This window comes from Alligator mississippiensis, chromosome 1 (genome assembly GCF_030867095.1).
Source record: "Alligator mississippiensis isolate rAllMis1 chromosome 1, rAllMis1, whole genome shotgun sequence".
Taxonomy (NCBI): domain Eukaryota; kingdom Metazoa; phylum Chordata; order Crocodylia; family Alligatoridae; genus Alligator; species Alligator mississippiensis.
The window spans coordinates 385,487,638-385,494,816 of NC_081824.1; positions in this window are offsets into that span (position 1 = coordinate 385,487,638).

Below are 7,179 nucleotides of genomic sequence, written 5' to 3' on the forward strand. Positions count from 1 at the left end.
GAGGGGTAACCTGGGACCTGGGAGAGTGTGGGCAGGCCGGACTTTTACAACCCTTCCCATGACGGCAGACAGACATGGATGAAAACTCAATTTAATTTCACCTAAGCATTTGTTTTATTGTCAGTAAACCAAAGCAGAACATAAAAAATGAAGGAACACAATACTCACTCCCCTGATTTGCTACAGAAGCATCAACGAAGCACTAAAAGCTAAAAACGCATCATCCATTATTGGCCCACCCCTCCCAGTCCTCCTGTTCTGTCTCATGCTCCCCTTCATTCCTAAAGTGTAATGGTGCTTACTAATAGCTAAAAACCCATCATCCATCATAAGTTCTTCTTACCCCACCATACCCACTCTGTCTCACCCTCCCCTTAGTACCTAAAGTGGACTGGCACTCTCCTTGTCCTGCTAGAGGGGGGGCACCCCTTACTCATAGGAACAGTGCCTGTCACTGAGGCTGTTGCTATGTGGGGCTGATCTTGGATAGGGGTCTCTAAGGAGCTCCCGGGGACAGTGCTAGTTATGAATGGGGGCCGGGGTCATTTGTTTAAGGAGCTCCTGTTTAAACTTTCCCTCCTGCTGCCAGCTCGACTTAACATTGTGACAGAACCTATTGACCAGGTCAAGGAATTTAATTGTGCTGGCTATGATGTCCTGGTAAGCTGCTGTCTCCCACACTTCAATCTTTCAGAATGCCTCGTGGATTTCATCCTACCAATCATCCATGACCTGAACTCATGATTCAGCAGCCACCACTAAATCCTGCATCATGCCTTCTCTTGACCATAACTGCTTGTGGGGGTGCTTATGCATTAGCTCAGCTCCGGTCTGTGCTCATGTCCGTGCTTCAGGGCGCACATCCCAAAATTCCAGCAGATGCAGTAGCTGGTAACAAATCGGAAAAAAAAGGTGTTGCTGGCCAAAAATGTCATCCCCATTCCCTCTACCAAACTCACTGTTGGTGACTGTGAAGCATTATCCCTGCCACTTGGTGAATGAATGCAGGGCACTCTCAAAGGATGAGTATGATAGGAACCCAGATGTCTCCCCAGTCCACTAAGGAGATCATTGTACCTCTCAGCAGCAGAAATTTCTGCCACTAAATAAATTAACACTACCCCCACTCCAAGCAACTTTAAGAGAAGGGGCCAGCATGTCCACCCCATGTATGCTGAACATTGTGTGACTGCAAGCAGCAGACTTATTTGCCACTTCCAACATTAACCCCCTTCCTTGCCTCACTTTGCCCTGGTGCAAAAGCAGGGCTAGATCCACATAAGCCCTAGTCACCCAAACAAATCTAATGCCCCTTCCCCATAACTTACAAGTCTGAGTGTGTGAAACCTTGGGTGTCTCTGGCACTGACAGTGATATTTAGGTCTCAGGAATTTCTGGCATGCTGAACAAATCCAGGATCAGTATGATCATGGAATCTGATGTGTCCCCATCCTCCTCTGGGATATTCATGAAAGACCCCGGAGAGAGTGGACTCATGGTCAAGACAACTTTGTCTTGGTTCTCGATGTCCTGTAGCTGCTGCAAGCACTTGCCCCTGGCCTCCGACTGGTGGCCTGAAGGCTGCACAGTGCATACAGCGCTGCCCACTACAGTGGCAGGACAGTCTGTGGACTCTTGCTGACTATGTGATGCTGTGTCCTCCTGCTTCCCCATCATGCCAAAGGATCTCCTGTGTCCTTTGCAAGAATGCTGCCCAGCTTATCATAGAATGGGGCTAGTGTACATCCAGCTCCCAAATAAGAATTCTGGTCCTTGACCCAATGGAAAGCACATTTCAGGGCCTTCATTTTACTGTGGCACTGGAGCCAGTTATGATTGTGACCATGGTCGTTCATTTGTTCGGCAATGGATGCACAGACTGGCTTATTTAATCAATTTTCTAGCTGCATCAGAACCTGTCTTTCCCCTCCCCCCACTCCCCCCCCAATTATCAATCAAATCCTCCACTTAATTGTGGCTGTAGTTGGGGCCATGGCTTTGAGATGTATCTGGCTGCTCCTCCAAGTCTGGCAGACAATTGCTTCTTCTTTTGAGTGTCCATCGAGTATATTTTCAGGGCCAAAATGAGTCACTGGGACAGGGCTCGCTATGCTCTAACCAGAGTTGCCAGATGCTTTCTGCCCATGGCTGAGAGCAGTTATATAGACAATGCATGGAACCTTTTCATGCAGGGCTGACTTGCAACATAAGCATACCTATACTGCTGTGAACTGTGTCTTAGTACTGTCACTCACAGCAATCTGCTCATGTGACCTTTCCTAACAGAACACTATTGAAATCCACAGTCTACCCCAAGTTGTCCCCCAGATGACCCAAATGTCCAGAATGATAGCTCTTAATGACTCACTGCCAATAACACCCAAAAATCACTGCCTGCAATGCAGCTTGATTGAAAGGAATTGCTGCTGGCCCTTCAAGCACACTCCCTCCCCGCCCCGCCCCCCCCCCCCCCCCCAGCAACAATGTCCAACCTATGAATTGCTGAACTATGCTCCTGGGGGTCTACTTGTTTGGGGGCAGGGTGGGGGAAATCGCGGTTCTTTCATTCAGTCTTCTGCTCTGTGCCCACCTGTATACTACTGAGTGCTCAACGGATTTCAGGGGTTATCCCCAAAAAACCAAAAATGCCAAGTTTTTACAAGATAGGTGGAGCTAATGGGACCTATTAAAAATGTGTGTGGGGACCTCACACCCACACTTCTCCATTTCTCCCAGGTTTGGACTGTTTGTTGAGTTGAAACTTCATGATAGGTCTGGTCATTGTTCCGCTAGGCACTATTATCTACACCCCTCAATGGATCATGGGTTTTGTGGGTCATCAGCAGGGATCCTGGTTTTCTCTGATAAAAAAGAAATCCCCAATTTTTGGATAAAAAAAGTAACTCAAAATCCACATTTTTCTATGATTAAAATGAAACACCACTATCTATCTATCTATCTATCTATCTATCTATCTATCTATCTATCTATCTATCTATCTATCTATCTAACTGCTCTCAGCCATGGGCAGAAGGCATCTGGTGACTCTGGTCAGAGCATAGTGAGCCCTCTCTCTGACTCATTTTGGCCCTGAAAATATACTCGATGGAAGCTCAAAAGAAGAAACAATTGTCTGCCAGACTTGGAGGAACAGCCAGATACATCTCAAAGCTATGGCCCCAACTAGGGCCACAATTAACTGGAGGATTTGATTGATAGTTGGGGGAGATAAAAGGTTCTGGCACAGCTAGAAAATTGATTAGATTGATTATCGATTCAAAAAATGGCCATGGGGACCTCACACTCACATTTCTTCCCCCTGTTTCTCCAGAGTCTGGGCTGTTTGTTGGGGTGAAACTTCATGGTGGATCTGGCCATTGTTCTGATAGGCACTATTATCTGCAACCCTGGGTGGATCATGGGTTTTGTGGGTCATCAGACACCCCAAGCTTTTACAGAAGGGGTGATTACAAGAACCTGAGCTGTGTAGGGTAGGAATTGAAATTTAAAGGGCATGACTGTTGTAGTACTAATGACCCTATTCAAAAGCCCTACCTAGTCAACTTCCCTAGTGCAAGCAAGTGGTGCTTTGAGGGAAACAATTATTTTTTGCATAACAAGATGGGTTGGCTGACTCCTGATGGAATCAGCAAGGAGAACCAGATGCTCTTGGACACCCTGGGATGTGCAACTAAAGAATGGAGGCACTCAGTAATGCAGAGATGCTTCTCCTGAATGCAGTGCAGGCTATAATGGCTGTTTTACAGAGGTGCCAACACAGGTAACAGCTTCAGATGCGTTGTTATACCAGGCAATGTCTTGGCTGCTAGGATTAGAAAACTGAGAAGTATCTGTGGATATCGAGACTAACACGGTTTTGTGGATCAACCTACAGAGCAACAATTGCAAGGTTTGGGCACACGCAAGCAGCTCTGACTGGTGGGAATGCATCATACTGTCAACTTGGGATGATCAGCAGTGGCTCAAGACATTCTGCATAAACAGGGATACATTTGTCCATATAGTCTTACTGCTGTTGCTGCACATTGAGTGCCAGGAGACTGCCATGAACAAAAAAAGAGGGTGACCATAGCCATCATGAAATTGGCCGCACCCACCAACCTTCACTTCATCAGAAACCAGTTTCAGTGTGGCTTTCTGCACAGCTGGGGTGGCAATACATGCGGTATGGCAGCTGCTACAGATTGTCACAGTGAAAAACTTTATCTGCCTCCATCACCCCAGGGAAGCTGTTGAAGGCTTCAAGGCCATTGGGTTCCCTAATTGAGTGGATGCATTGGACAGCACGCACATCCAGGTCCTATCCCCATCCCAGGAGAGCCAGTCATTCATCAACAGGAAGGGATTTGCCTTGGTGATCCTCCAAGCTGTAGTTGATCACTGAGGATGCTTCACTAACATTTACACAAGCTGGGCAGGCAGCACTCACAATGCACATGTCTTTTGAAACTTGCTGCTGCCTGGTATGATGGAGAAAGGACTATATGCACCTGGTCTCCCTGGTGCAGTGATCCAGAGTGTTGCTATGCCCTTGCTTATCATAGCAGACTCAGATTTCCCCCTCCTGCCCTGGCTCATGAAGCCATATGGAGGACAAGTTACAGATCAGCAAAAGTCCGTATTCAATGACCACCTCAGCAAATGCTGTATGACAGTTGAATACACCTTTGGCTGTCTGAAAGCACAATGGAGGTCACTGAACTGCAGTCTCAAGGTAGAGCCAGAAAATATTACCACTTTCATCGTGGAAGCCTGCATGCTCCACAATATTTGTGAAACTAGGAGGGAGGTTTTCAGTGACTCCCGGTTTGAGGAAGTGAGGGAAGTGAGGGATGCAGCAGCCAGACAGACACTTAGGAAGGCAGGGCATGGTGCCCCCTTAGAACAGCAAGCAAATGCTGGTCAGGGACCTATTGTGTAGAATTGCCTGGCTGCACTTATTCTGGCTGTTGCAGATGGAGAGGGTGCTCTGTAGGCCATTGATCGATCAGTGCTGAATGCTAAAATGTTCAGCAGTTAGCAGTTACTTTTGAGTGTTTCTATAAATAAAATTTCAAATCTCATTGCATATAATCCTACTTTCTGTCTCATAAGTACATTCTCACTAGTGGGGGGGGTCAGTCTGCAGTGAGTGGTGGGGGGAGCCAGAGAGGGATAAATTCTTTGCTTTGTGGTGGGGGGAAGGAAGGAGCTGGCCCTCAGGTCTGCGGTGATGGGACAGGAGGGGATGGAAACCAGACATGGCTAACTTCTAAAGGTTTTCCTTTGCTTTATGGAGCAGGGGGGAGGGGAGGAGCCATCCATCTGGGCACTCCTGAAGTTGTCCCCTCTGCTCACAGCCCTGCTCCTTTAGGCTCATGATTGGGTTCACAGAACTCCGCTTGCCAGGTTCATGTAAAAGCGGCAAGCAAATTAATGGCATTAGATTCATAGATTCATAGGGACCTTGCAAGATCACTGGGGTCCAGCCCCCCTGCACTAGACAAGAAAGACAACTGGAGTCAGGTGACCCCAGCGAGGTGACGGTCCAGTCTCCTCTTGAAGATTTCCAGGGTAGGTGATTGGACCACCTCTGGAGGGAGCTTATTCCACAGTCTGGACACCCTGACTGTGAAGAAGTTTTTATTAGTGTTAAGCCTGAAACGGTCTTCCAGGAGTTTGTGGCCATTACTCCTGGTTTTCCCCAAGGGTGCCCTGGTGAACAGTTGTTCACCGAGCCCTTGATGTATTCCCCTGATATAGTGGTAAGTTGCTACTAAGTCCCCTCTCAGCCTTCTCTTTTTTAACCTGTGGAGACCCAAGTCCCTCAGCCTGTCCTCGTATGACTTGCCTTACAAGTCTCTGATCATATGGATGGCTCTTCTCTGGACTCTCTCGAGCTTTTCCACGTCCTTGTTGAAGTGTGGGACCCAGAACTGGACACAGTACTCCAGCTGTGGTCTCACCAATGCTGAGTACAGCGGAAGGATCACTTCCTTGGTTTTGCTTGAGATGCATCAGTTGATGCATGCCAAAGTATTGTTTGCCCTGCTGGCTACAGCATTGCACTGACGGTTCATGTTTATACTGTGGTCTATTATTACCCCTAGGTCCCTTCACTCATGGTGCTAGTCAGTTTGGCGCCACCAAGCCTGTAAGTACATTGGGGATTGTTCCTCTCCAGATGGAGCACTTTACATGTCTCAATATTGAACTTCATCTCGTTCTGATCCATTCAACTTGCCAGCCTGTCTAGGTCCGCCTGTATCTGCAGCCTATTTTCAAGTGTGACCACGCTCCCTTGTAACTTGGTGTCATCTGCAAACTTGGCCAATGAGCTCTTCACCCCCGCATCCAAATCATTGATAAAGATGTGGAAATTGTTAGGGGGACAATTATTCTGTAGTCGGGCAAAAAGGCATGTTTTAGAGATGGGGGGGGCAAAGGGTTTTCTCACAGTTGTTGGCAGGAAAAGTCTGGGGATTTTTGCTGTGAGCACATGACCTAGTCTCTGCATAAACTGCAGGTTTTGTTGCTCCTTTCTATGACAGCTCCTCTCCTGCCGGAGGGCCTTCCCACCCTATATTAAGGTACTGGGCATTTGTTTGCTGTAGACTCCCCACCCAGCTACCGCCTCCCTGCACCGTGAGCTATCCTGCACCCTCTGCCCCTCTCTCCTGCCAGCCATCCTAAGTGCAGCCTGGCACTGTTGTGTGGCTTCTGCACACAGGAGCTGTCCTAGCTTGGACCCTCCTGCACTCTAAAATGCAGGATACTTGGAGGATCTCTTACACTCAACCAAAATGGGTGCCACTATCTCATTAATGATTGCCTTTTCTAGTTGCACATATAGTGAAATTCTGGAGTGCAATGGCTAATCTTCCTCCAGCAGTGAATCAAAGACGACAACAATGATGATAAATATGGGAACATTATATTATGGCAATTCTAACCCATGCATTTTAAACAATCTTTAATTTTCAAAAGGGCTCACTGTGTCCATGTTTATCAATTGAACATTATTCCTAAGTTTCAGTGTTTAGCTCCTCCTTTCTGACTCTCCCCCTCCCCTGCCCCCCTCCTGCTGGCCATCCTGAGTGTAGCCTGGCACTGCTGTGTGCCTGCTGCACACAGGGGCTGCATGGGCTCAGACCCCCCTGCATCCCACTGCTGAATGTC